Genomic DNA, 14238 nt, shown 5'->3' with positions numbered 1-14238 from the left:
TACAATTTAATAATATTGCTTGGTCTCACTGTATTCAGTTTTATCTTCTATTTAGAGCAAGAGATATTTTTTTTCCTTGTATAGTTGTAATACAAATTTTGTCTTTAAATAAATTTAAATTTTTCATAAACAGATTTAAAGAAAATATTCTAGCATTAAGAGTACAAGTACACCAACTATTTTATTTTATAAAAATATTTATTTATTTATTTATTTTTGGCTGTGTTGTGTCTTAGTTGTGGCATGCAGGATCTATCGTTGTAGTGCGCGGGCTCTCTAGTTGCAGTGCGTGAAATCAGTAGTTGTGGCGTGCAGGCTTAGTTGCCCTGCAGCATGTGGGATCTTAGTACCCTGACCAGGGATTGAACCCATTTCCCCTGCATTGGAAGGCAGACTCTCAACCACTGGTCCACCAGGGAAGCCCCCCAACTATTTTAAAAATTGCAAAGGTTAAATGCAAATGCTTGAAGCTTGGAAAATATCTGAACTATTAACGTGCTGCCTCTTCTCACCATTTTAGGAATTTGAAATAGGACACAGTTAACTTTTATTAAACCCTTATTGTGTCTCGGTAGTTTCTCTGTGTGATCCCACTTAATTCTCACAGTTGTTCTGTGAGATTGGTATTAATACACTCAGTTTGCAAATTTGGAAATGGAGGTCCTGCATGGATATGCAACCTAAGGGCATCCAGCTAATAAATGGTGAACTTGAGATTTGAACTTAAAGTCCCAGGTCTCCGAGGACTCAGTTTTAGACCATGTCATTCAAAGAGGGATAGCTAATTTGTTTGCTTTTTGTAATTCTATTCAAGTGCAAAGTCATGAACATGTAGTAAATCCAAGAGAAGTTCAATGTTGGGGAGACTACTGTGGGCCAGGGTTGACAGTGACAGCTTTGCAAAGTGGATGTGGCTGATTTAGGTTTCTCTGAAGAACAGGTTAGGCCCTGGAAGGAGATTCAAGTGTATTTCCCATGAAACAATTGAGGTGACTTCCATACCACTAAGGCCAGCTTCTGAAACACAGCATCTTACAGCCCTTCTGCTTTATCACTGCAAATGCCCAGGGAGGGGCAACATTCTAAGTTTCTATCAACACTTCACACCTTACTGTGAATTAATTTTTAGTACTTTGATGACAGCAAGTTGGAACAATGGAAAGCATTCCAAGATCCAAGAGCTCATCAAAACACAAATGCTACCAAACAGGCAGTCTGAAAGCAGTGAAGCTGAGTCTCAAGTTTGTGCCCATTTTGATAATTGCCAAGTCAATACCTGCTTGGCTGTGTAAAGGGTTTTTTACCACAGTTGCCCAAATATCAGTGGTATTCTCTACAAAATATTAGGACAGCTGTCTGGCTCTTATAAATTTTCTAATATATTTCTTACTGGGATAATATCAGAAAAGAGTCTGAAGACTTTTAGGACCTTACGAAACACATGGCTAAAATTTCTGACCAAGCTTTCTAGCCTGTGTGCCTATAAAATTCTGGTCATGGAAACAACCCTCATGGGCCTCTGTTGGCCAAGGCTTTGTGTGTATTATTGGGAAGATCACTTTCAGCCCCAGGGAGGTCACAGTGTTGACCTGACATGTTTCCTATCCTTTCCGCTCTTTAGCTGGTCATTTAAGACATTTAAACTTGACACCTCAGATCCTTTCATCCCGAAAACCAGATGTGCTCAGCTGGAGAGAGGAAAGGGCGCAACAGAATTCAAACTCTTCATAGTGAAGAGGGCCGAATTGTCAAGTAGGCCAGGGTTTGTCTTTTCTGCCCCCTCCCTGACCTCTGCCTCCTTCCTATTCCCAAATTGGCTTTTCAGCCTTCCACCTAAAAAGAGGACCATGTTTTCTCAAATCTCCAGGTCTTAGTGGCCCACAAGATCCATCTATTTTATCTCTGAGGTGTTTGTTTAATATACTCCTATCTCTACCACCATGGCCCCTGACCTCATCCCATCTTCCTCCATTACTGCCCTAGATTATGAAATAATCTCCTATTTCTCCCCCTCAAAGACAATTCTCTTCACTTGAATAATGTTTATCAAAAAGGTCATGATCATGAAGATCATGGCTCCCATTGCTTGAGGGGCTGCCGTCAATGTGATTCATGTGAACATTTTACACACATGGTTTCGTCTCTCCTCTTTTTCCCCACTTCTGCAGTGGGCCCTTCACCATAGCTACCATGAAATGCCTTCAGTTCCTCGGGGTACCTTACATAGTCTACCTCGTGACCTGCCACAAATCACTGTTACGACTCAGGACTCTGTTTCCTCAATTGTATAATGAAGAGATTCTATAATATCTAATGTTTATTAAGCCCTGTGGGTTAAAATTGCTGAAAGGTTTTTCTCCTTCTCTACCTTGTAGGGCTCTGTGTGCTCCTGAGATGAGAGAGGGGAACAGTGAGTCAGATGTTTCCCCTGTTCACTACTTAGCCAGCTCCTGGCACATCTCCTTTTCCAAACTTTCTCAGATGTTCACCATTCTCTCTGAAGTCTCAGGCTCTGAATGCATTGGATTGAAAAGTGTGATACACCATTGGCGTCCATATGGTTTTATATTTGTTCCAGTGACCTCATGTAGTTGAGTTGTGTGTCCCTATGTCCTTCAAGGTTAGTGATATGCCTTATACTTTTTGTATATCTACTCACAGCATCTATCACAGAGGTAGGGGAAGACAAATGGGAAGTAAGATTTACATCACAGTTAAGAGAATTAACTCTGCAGCCTGTCAGCTTAGGTTCAATTTAAATCCTGACTTTGCCATTTACTGGCCGTGTGACCTTGGGCAAGTTACTTAATCTCTATGGTCTCAGTTCTACTTAATAGGTTATTATGAGGATTGAGTTAGTTAATACAAGTAAAGTGCTTAAAATAGTGCCCAGAACATAGTTAAATGTTATTGAGGTATTTACTATTATTATTTATTAAGAATTTATTCCATTCCAAGAATTATGCTAGAAGCACTAGATAATAATTATAATAAAAATCATAATAGATACTAATTATTGAGTACTTGTTAGATGCTTTCATTCTTTTTATGATGATTCCCAATTCTTAACTGCAATGTGTTTCATTTTACAGATGATAAAACTGGGGCTGAGAGTATTTCAGTACCTTGTTCAAATATGAGAATTAATAATATGTTTTTGAAATAGACTCACAGACATAGAAAACAAACTTATGGTTACCAAAGGTGATAGTGGGGTGGGGAGAGATAAATTAGGAGTTTGGGATTAACATATACACACTACTATATATAAAATAGGTAAACAACAAGGACCTACTGTATAGTACAGGGAACTATAACATATAACCTAAAATGGGAAAGAATCTGAAAAAGAATATATATCTATATATATGTGTGTATATATATATATATATATATATATATATGTAACTAAATCACTTTGCTGTACACTTGAAACTGACACATTGTAATAAATTAACTATACCTCAAAAAATAAAATAAAATAAAATAAATAGTATGTTTTTGAAGCCAAGACTAAGACCTAGATCAGCCTGGGTCCAAACTCATATTGTTTCTATCATATCTACAATACCATGACTATTTCTCATCTAATTGTTTTCAATTATTATTATTATTTTCTGCTGAGACATGCATAGAAGATGAAGGTCACAGCCTGGCAATCTCCCTTGTGCTGAGCAGCCAGCCACAGAAAGAATGTTGTCTGTGAGTTATGACCAATTCAACATCCCTCTCTCCCTCCCTCCCCTTCACACACCATAGCTGTAATGCCATCCCTTTTCCTCCCACTCAAAAAAGCATTCTGTAAGGTAAGTAGAGTGGTATTTTTACAGGGTTAACCTGACTTCACCATTGTTATGTATGTGATAGCCTCCCAGACTTTTCCCACTTCAAGGGTCACCTTCTTCAGAGTACCACTTAGTTTACCACTCAGGGTGGTCTCCCACACTGGAAGTCCCTGCTTGTTTTGAAGTTGTCTCCACCTGAAACTCCTGGACCACACTCCCCATTGAGGCAGTGCTGTCCCCCCTACATTAGCAGCAGTGGATGCAGGTAGGCTCCCCAGTGCAGCCTCTTACCTCTGTTCTCCATTACACCACCTTAAAAGGCCTCACTAAAGGTTGAGCAGTTCTCTGAATGAAATTCAGTATATGGCAGCATGAAGCAGGGAGGATGGGCAAAGGACAACAGTAGCAAACACCACCATGTCCCAACATGACTATCAGAATATGCCTGATAGATGTCTAACAAATGAGACATTTCTACAGTCCATCTCTCCTTTAGTGAGTCCTGCTTACTGGCAGAAACTTCTTTACTCTTAGGTCTAATTCTAAGTCTCAGACAGGATTGCAAGGAAGGTATGATGAGCATCTAAAATCCTCAGGCTGAACTAACCTTCTACCCCGGGGTAGAAGATTAGAGGTTGTTCTTCCAGTAGCATCACTTTTAAAAATAAATTACTCACACTCTTTTGTACTTAGATATCAGTAACCAACCCCTTGTGGTACGCCTCTGAATTGACTGAATTACACTGGGACGTTGTGACATGGTGGCTGAGATCTGATTTCTCAGACACAAGCTAGGGATTCAGGCACTGCTTTCTTCTCCAGCTCTTGTTATCTATGTTTGCATGTCTTTCTGGAAGGATGAAATTTTTTTTTTCTCATATTTTTATTTAAGTTTTATTCTAGATCACTTTGGAAAAATTGGTCCTTTTTCTTGGTATTGTCACATAGTCTCCATGGAAACAATTTTAAGGGCTGTATGGAAAGTTACCTGAACAAATTTCCTTCATCATAGGCTTCCAGTCTAAGACTTAGAGACTTTTCATTCTTTTATTTATCTTTGTGACTCTAAGGAAGAAAGATAATCATCTTCATGCTGTTTCCTTAGAGCTATACTTTGAAGACCTGCTAACTGAAAACAATGTCTCACTCAGATTTGTCTTGGAAAATGTTAAAGCAGAATATTTCCATCACTGCTGTCCTATGGAACAACACTCAGGGAGCAACCCTCTCTTCTTTTGCTTGCTTTGTCCTTGTTGCTGCTCTATATAATTAGAGAATCCTTGAGTTTGCAAATGGCATATGCGTTGTCTAGTCTAGTCTTTATACATTAGCAATATCCTCTAGTATTGGAGAACTTACTACCAATACTTTGGTGTCAATATATTCTATTGTTGGATGGTACTTAACATTTTAATAGTTATTAGTATATAGTGATAAGAAGACTGCTTTCGTAGAACTTCCGTTCCTGGATCCTATTTCTGATCTTGAGGCAACATCAAAGAAATCTACTTAATCAAACCATAGTAGTTTTTCTCAAAGGTGTGAGATACTGATTTTATTTATCTCATTAGAGTACCTTATACTTATATAGAGTCATAATATACATTAACTCATCTAATTCTCGAAGGTTTGTAAGGTAAATATGACTGTTTCCATTTTACAGGTGAGCAAACAAATTGAGATTTAGTTACCCTATTAACATGTGTTTAATGTGAAGGCATGGTGATAAGAGGGTATAGAATGTTGTATGGAACAAACATGGTCTCTTATCTGTGTGAAGACTGCAATCTAGTCAAAACTCAAAAGAAATATGTCTACATACACAGACAAGTGCTAGGCAAAAAAAAAAAAGAGCAAGGTGCCCTAAGAGAATTTCCATGGTTTGGGAGCAATGGCTGAAGACTGAGTGTTCAGGGAAAGGCCTCTCTGAAATTACATTTAAATATGGCATGGAAGACACAGGAAGAATGAGTCAAAGACTGACCTAGAGAGTTAGGCCAGCAAGTAGGAAGATCTAAGGTGTTAAAGAGTTTGACATGGTGAAGGAACTTCAGGAAGGCCAAAGCCATGGAGGCCAGTGATCAAACGGGAGAGTTGGACAAGAAGAGGCTAGAGAAATAGGCATGTAAGGTGTCACTGGGTATTGAAAAGTCGATGTTTATTTTAAGACCAATGGAAGCAGAATTTTATGCAGGAGAGTGACAAGATCTGATTTATATTTTGAAAAGTTCCATCTTGCTACACTGTGGAGGGTGGATTAGCACAGGGTGTAAGCAGTGAGTAGAAGGAGAAAACTTATGAGCCAAGTGCAGCAATTCAGAAGAGAGATAATGGCAGATGTAACTACAGTGACAATGGAGACACAGAAAAGCTGATGAATTAAAGGGCTATTTGCAATGTAATTTGTATGGGGTTTGATAATGAATTGGCGAAGAGTAAATGAGAAATAAAGGATGAATCCCATTTCTGGCCTAAGCAGCTTTTAAGTTGTCATTTACTGTAATGGAGGAAGACCAGAGGAGGAACAAATGTTAGGGATAAAGGAGGCAAAAGGTTAGTTTTTCAGGAAATGTAACTTTTTTTTTTTGAAGTATAGTTAATTTACAATATTGTGTTAGTTTCAGATGTACAGCAAAGTGGTTCAGTTATACATATTTGCTTATCAGATTCTTTTCATTATAGGTTATTATAAGATATTGAGTATTATTCCCTGTGCTACACAGTACATCCTTGTTTTATATATAAGAGTGTGTATCTGTTAATCCCATCCTCCTCATTTATCCCCCACTTTTCCCCTTTGGTAACCATAGGTTTGTTTTCTACAGAATACATAACTTTTTAATGAAATCCATTCTTCGTAGATCTAGATGGATTTGCAATTCATTGATTTGTTCATTCTGACAAATATTTTTGAGGATCTCCTTAGTTCCAAAAACTATGTTAGCCAATGGAAACAGAGTGTATAAGATAGGATCCTTGTATGTAAGAAGCTCACTATCCAGTTTTGGGAAAAAATGATAAATCAATGATTAGAGTATAACATGTTAAATGTTGTGATCAAGACATATAGAATGTGCTATGGACACTGAGAACATAGGTAACTCTAACACAGAAGTCAGGGAATATGTATTTGTTACCATTGTGAGAACTCAGCTTGGGGCCATCATGAATGTCTTCACAGGAGAGGCCTGGAAACATGGATAGGAGCTTTCCAAAAAGACGAGGGGTATAGGATGATTCCAGAAAAACCCAAATGCAAGAAAGCACAAAGGGCTTCTTCAGGAAGCTATCTGGTTCACTGTGCTGGAATGTAGGCTGCAATGGGGAAAATGGGAAAAGAAAGGTAGAATGGCATCAAATCATGGAGGAAGTTATGAAGCATATGACGAAGTTTGAACTTTGTCTTTTAGGCAATGAGGAATCATGAAAGGATTTTATGAAGGAAAGTGTCATTGTCAGGTTTTTTTTTTTTTTTTTAATTATCAACCTCAGTGTGTATGGAAGATGGGTAAGTAGAGGAAAACATTGAAGGCTGTTGCAGAGAAAGAAATGATGAAAAATAAACTAGGAATCACTGGCAGTGAAAAACTGAGAGAACTAAATTTGGAGGTTTTCAATTTGAAAACATTTGTTAATTCCTGAGATATAAGGATTCAAAGGATAATGAAAAAGGTACATATGGAGAGACCTTCAAGACGACAGAGGAGTAAAACATGGAGATCACCTTCCTCCCCACAAATACATCAAAAATACATCTACATGTGGAACAACTCCTATAGAACACCTACTGAATGCTGGCAGAAGACCTCAGACTTCCCAAAACGCAAGAAACTCCCCACGTACCTGTGTAGGGCAAAAGAAAAAAGAAAAAACAGAGACAAAAGAATAGGGACAGGACCTGCACCTCTGGGAGGGAGCTGTGAAGGAGGAAAAGATTCCACACACTAAGAAGCCCCTTCACAGGCAGAGATGGGGGTGGCGGGGGGGAAGCTTTGGGGAGCCATGGAGGAGAGCACAGCAACAGGGGTGCAGAAGGCAAAGCGGAGAGATTCCCGCACAGAGAATCAGTGCCGACCAGCACTCACCAGCCTGAGAGACTTGTCTGATCACCCGCTGGGATGGGTGGGGGCTGGGAGATGAGGCTCCATCTTCGGAGGTCAGATCCCAGGGAGAGGACTGGGGTTGGCTGTGTGAACACAGCCTGAAGGGGGCTAGTGGCCACAGCTAGCCAGGAGGGAGTCTGGGAAAAAGTCTGGACCTACCAAAGAGGCAAGAGACCATTGTTTCGGGGTGCGTGAGGAGCGGGGATTTAGAGCACCACCTAAATGAGCTCCAGAGATGGGTGCAAGCCGCGGCTATCAGCATGGACACGAGACGGGCATGAGATGCTAAGGTTGCTGCTACAGCCACCAAGAATCCTGTGCACAAGCACAGGTCACTATCCACACCTCCCCTCCCAGGAGCCTGGGCAGCCTGCCACTGCCAGGGTCCCATGATCCAGGGACAACTTCCCAGGGAGAACACACAGCACACCTCAGGCTATTGCAATGTCACACCAGTCCTTGCCGCCACAGGCTCACCCCACATTCTGTACCCCACCCTACCCCTGGCCTGAGTGAGCCAGAGCCCCCTAATCAGCTGCTACTTTAACCCCGTCCTGTCTGAGTGAAGAACAGATGCCGTCAGGAAACCTACACGCAAAGGCGGGGCCAAATCCAAAGCTGAACCCCAGGAGCTGTGCGAACAAAGAAGAGAAAGAGAAATCTCTTCCAGCAGCCTCAGGAGCAGCGGATTATATCTCCACAATGATGTGATGTACCCTGCATCTGTGGAATACCTGAATGGACAATGAATCTCCCCAAAATTGAGGCGGTGGACTTGGGGAGCAACTGTAGACTTGGGGTTTGCTTTCTGCATCTAAATTGTTTCAGGTTTTATGTTTATCTTAGTTTAGTATTTAGAGTTGATTTGTCTATTGATTTGGTTGCTCTCTTCCTTTATTTGTTTTTGAATATATAGATATATATATATTTTTTTCTTTTTCTCTTTTTGTGAGTGTGTTTGTGTATGCTTCTTTCTGTGATTTTGTCTGTATAGCTTGGCTTTTACCATTTATTCTGGGTTCTGTCTGTCTTTTTTTTTTTTTTTTAGTATAGGTTTTAGCACTTGTTATCATTGGTGGATTTGTTTTTTGGTTTGGTTGCTCTCTTCTTTCCTCTTTTTTTTATTACTTTTTAATTTTTTGAAATTTTTAATAATTATTATTATTATTTTTAATAACTTTATTTTATTTTTTTCTTTATTTCTTTCTTTTTTCTCCCTTTTCTTCTGAGCCATGTGGCTGACAAGGTCTTGGTGCTCTAGCCGGATGTCAGGCCTGTGCCTCTGAGGTGAGAGAGCCAAGTTCAGGACATTGGGCCACCAGAGACCTCCTGGCTCCACATAATATCAAATGGTGAAAAATCTCCCAGAGATCTCCATCTCAACACTAAGACCCAGCTCCACTCAACAACCAGCAAGCTACAGTGCTGGAAACCCTATGCCAAACAACTAGCAAGACAGGAAAAAAACCTCACCCATTAGCAAAGAGGCTGTCTAAAATCATAATAAGGTCACAGACTCCCCAAAATATACCACCAGACATGGTCCTCAACACCAGAAAGACAACATCCAGCCTCATCCACCAGAACAAAAGCACCAGTCCCCTCCACCAGGAAGCCTACACAACCCACTGAAACAACCTTAACCACTGGGGACAGACACCAAAAAAACGGGAAACACGAACTTGCAGCCTGTGAAAAGGAGACCCCAAACACAGTAAGTTAAGCAAAGTGAGAAGACAGAGAAACACACAGCAGACGAAGCAGCAAGGTAAAAACCCAGCAGACCAATCAAATGAAGAGGAAATAGACAGTCTACCTGAAAAATAATTCAGAGTAATGATAGTAAAGATGATCCAAAATCTTGGAAATAGAATGGAGAAAACACAAGAAATGTTTAACAAGGACCCAGAACAACTAAAGAGCAAACAAACAATGATGAACAATACAATAAATGAAATTTAAAATTCTCTAAAAGGAATCAATAGCATAATAACTGAGGGAGAAGAACGGATAAGTGATCTGGAAGATAAAATAGTGGAAATAACTACTGCAGAGCAGAATAAAGAAAAAAGAATGAAAGGAATTGAGGACATTCTTGGAGACCTCTAGGACAACATTAAATGCACCAACGTTCGAATTATAGGGGTCCCAGAAGAAGAAGAGAAAAAGAAAGGGTCTGAGAAAATATTTGAAGAGATTATAGTTGGAAACTTCCCTAATATGGGAAAGGAAATAGTCAATCAAGTCCAGGAAGTGCAGAGAGTCCCATACAGGATAAATCCAAGGAGAAACACAGCAAGATACATATTAATCTAAATATCAAAAATTAAATACAAAGAAAAAAAATTAAAAGAAGCAAGGGAAAAGCAACAATAACATAAAAGGGAATCCCCATAAGGTTAACAGCTGACCTTTCAGCAGAAACTCTGCAAGCCAGAAGGGAGTGGCAGGGCTTCTGGCTTGCAGAAGTGATGAAAAAAAGTGATGAAAGTGATGAAAGGGAAAAACCTACAATCAAGATTACTCTATCCAGCAAGGATCTCATTCAAATTTGATGGAGAAATTAAAACCTTTACAGACAAGCAAAAGCTAAGAGAATTCAGCACCACCAAAGCAGCTTTACAACAAACACTAAAGGAACTTCTCTAGGCAGGAAACACAAGAGAAGGAAAAGACCTGCAATAACAAACCCAAAACAATTAAGAAATGGTAATAGGAACATACATATCAATAATTACCTTAAATGTAAATGGATTAAATGATCCAACCAAAAGACATAGACTGGGTAAATGGATAAAAAAACAAGACCGTATATATGCTGTCTACAAGAGACCCACTTCAGACCTAGGGACACATACACACTGAAAGTGAGGGGATGGAAAAAGATATACCATGCAAATGGAAATCAAAAGAAAGCTGGAGTAGCAATTATCATAACAGAGAAAATAGACTTTAAAATAAAGACTGTTACAAGAGACAAAGAAGGACACTACATAAAGATCAAGGGATCACTCCAAGAAGAAGATATAACAATGGTAACTATTTATGCACCCAACACAGGAGCACCTCAATACATAAGGCAAATGCTAACAGCCATAAAAGGGGAAATTGACAGTGACACAATAATAGTGGGGACTTTAACACCCCACTTTCACCAATGGACAGATCATCCAAAATGAAAACAAATAAGGAAACACAAGCTTTAAATGATACATAAAACAAGATGGACTTAATTGATATTTATAGGTCATTCCATCCAAAAACAACAGAATACACTTTCTTCTCAAGTGCTTATGGAACATTCTCCAGGATAGATCATATCTTGGGTCACAAATTAAGCCCTGGTAAATTTAAGAAAATTGAAATCATATCAAGTATCTTTTCTGACCACAACACTATGAGATTAATTACAGGATAAGAACTGTAAAAAATACAAACATATGGAGGCTAAACAATATGCTACTGAATAACCAAGAGGTCACTGAAGAAATGAAAGAGGAAATAAAAAAATAACTAGAAACAAAAGACAATGAAAACACGACTACCCAAAACCTATGGGATGCAGCGAAAGTAGTTCTAAGAGGGAAGTTTATAGCAATACAATCATACCTCAAGAAACAAGAAAAATCTCAAATAAACAACCTAACCTTACACCTAAGCAATTAGAGAAAGAAGAACAAAAAAACCCCAAAGTTAGCAGAAGTAAAGAAATCATAAAGATCAGATGAGAAATACATGAAAAAGAAATGAAGGAAACAATAGCAAAGATCAATAAAACTAAAAGCTGGTTCCTTGAGAAAGTAAACAAAATTGATAAACCATTAGCCAGACTCATCAGGAAAAAAAGGGAAAAGACTCAAATCAACAGCATTAGAAACGAAAACGGAGAAGTAACACCTGACACTGCAGAAATACAAAGGACCAAGAGAAATTACTACAAGCAACTATATGCCAATAAAATGGACAGCCTGGTAGAAACGGACAAATTCTTAGAAAAGCACAATCTTCCGAGACTGAACCAGGAAGATATAGAAAATATAAACAGACCAATCACAAGCACTGAAATTGAGACTGTGATTAAAAATCTTCTAACAAATAAAAGCCCAGGACCAGATGGCTTCACAGGCGATTCTATCAAACATTTAGAGAAGAGCTAACACCCATCCTTCTCAAACTCTTCCAAAATATAGCATAGACAGGAACACTCCTCAACTCATTCTACGAGGCCACCAAAACCAGACAAAGATGTCACAAAAAAAGAAAATTACAAGCCAATATCACTGATGAACATAGATGCAAAAATCCTCAACAAAATACTAACAAACAGACTCCAACAGCACATTAAAGGACCATAACATGATCAAGTGGGATTTATCCCAGGAATGCAAGGATTCTTCAATATACACAAATCAATCAATGTGATAAACCATATTAACAGTTTGAACAAGAAAAACCATATGATCATCTCAATAGATGCAGAAAAAGCTTTCAACAAAATTCAACACCTATTTATGATAAAATCCCACCAGAAAGTAGGCATAGAGGGAACTTATCTCAACATAATAAAGGCCATATATGACAAACCCACAGCCAACATCATTCTCAATGGTGAAAAACTGAAACCATTTCCATTAAGATCAGGAACAAGACAAGGTTGTCCAATCTCACCAGTATTATTCAACAGAGTTCTGGAAGTTTTAGACACAGCAATCAGAGAAGAAAAAGAAATAAAAGGAATCCAAATTGGAAAAGAAGAAGTAAAGCTGTGACTGTATTCAGATGACATGGTACTACACATAGAGAATCCTAAAGATGCTACCAGAAAACTCTAGAGCTAATCAACGAATTTGGTAGAGTAGTAGGATACAAAATTAAGGCACAGAAATCTCTTGCATTCCTATACACTAATGATGAAAAATCTGAAAGGGAAATCAAGGAAGCACTCCCATTTACCACTGCAACAAAAAGAAAAAAATACCTAGGAATAAACCTACCTAAGGAGACCAAAGACCTGTATGCAGAAAACAATAAGACACTGATGAAAGAAATTAAAGATGATACAAACAGATGGAGAGATATACCATGTTCTTGGAATGGGAGAATCAACATTGTGAAAATGACTATACTCCAAAGCAATCTACAGATTCAATGCAATCCCTATCAAACTACCAATGGGATTTTTCACAGAACTAGAACAAAAAATTTCACAATTTGTATGGAAACACAAAAGACCCCGAATAGCCAAAGCGATCTTGAGAAAGAAAAACAGAGCTGGAGGAATCAGTCTCCTGGACTTCAGACTATACTACAAAGCTACAGTAATAAAGACAGTATGGTACTGGCACAAAAACAGAAATATAGATCAATGGAACATGATAGAAAGCGCAGAGATAAACCCACACATATATGGTCACCTTATTTTTGATAAAGGAGGCAAGAATATACAATGGAGAAAAGACAGCCTCTTCAATAAGTGGTGCTGGGAAAACTGGACAGCTACATGTAAAAGAATGAAATTAGAACACTCCCTAACACCATACATAAAAATAAACTCAAAATGGATTAAGGACCTAAAGGTAAAGCCAGACACTATAAAACTCTCAGAGGAAAACATAGGAAGAACACTCTATGACATAAATCACAGCAAGATCCTTTTTGACCCACCTCCTAGAGAAATGGGAATAAAAACAAAAACAAACAAATGGGACCTAATGAAACTTAAAAGCTTTTGCACAGCAAAGGAAACCATAAACAAGATGAAAAGACAACCCTCAGAATGGGCGAAAATATTTGCAAATGAACAAACTGACAAAGGATTAACCTCCAAAATTTACAAGAAGCTCATGCAGCTCAATATCAAATAACCAAACAACCCAATCCTAAAATGGGCAGAAGACCTAAATAGACATTTCTCCAAAGAGTATATACGGATTGCCAACAAACACATGAAAGAATGCTCAACATCACTAATCATTAGAGAAATGCAAATCAAAACTACAAAACTACAACTAACACAAAAACTACCTCACCCCAGTCAGAATGGCCATCATCAAAAAATCTATAAAAAATAAATGCTGGAGAGGGTGTGGAGAAAACGGAACCCTCTTACACTCTTGGTGGGAATGTAAATTGATACAGCCACTATGGAGAACAGTATGGAGGTTCCATAAAGAACTAAAAATAGAACTACCATATGACCCAGCAATCCCACTACTGGGCATATACCCTGAGAAAACAATAATTCAAAAAGAGTCATGTACCACAATGTTCAGGGCACCTCTATTTAAAATAGCCAGGACGTGGAAGCAACCTAAGTGTCCATCGACAGATGAATGGATAAAGAAGATGTG

Source organism: Balaenoptera physalus, assembly GCF_965194825.1.
Source record: "Balaenoptera physalus genome assembly, chromosome: 1".
NCBI lineage: Eukaryota > Metazoa > Chordata > Mammalia > Artiodactyla > Balaenopteridae > Balaenoptera > Balaenoptera physalus.
The sequence above is the reverse complement of the archived record's forward strand: the minus strand, read 5'-3'. Positions refer to the sequence as shown.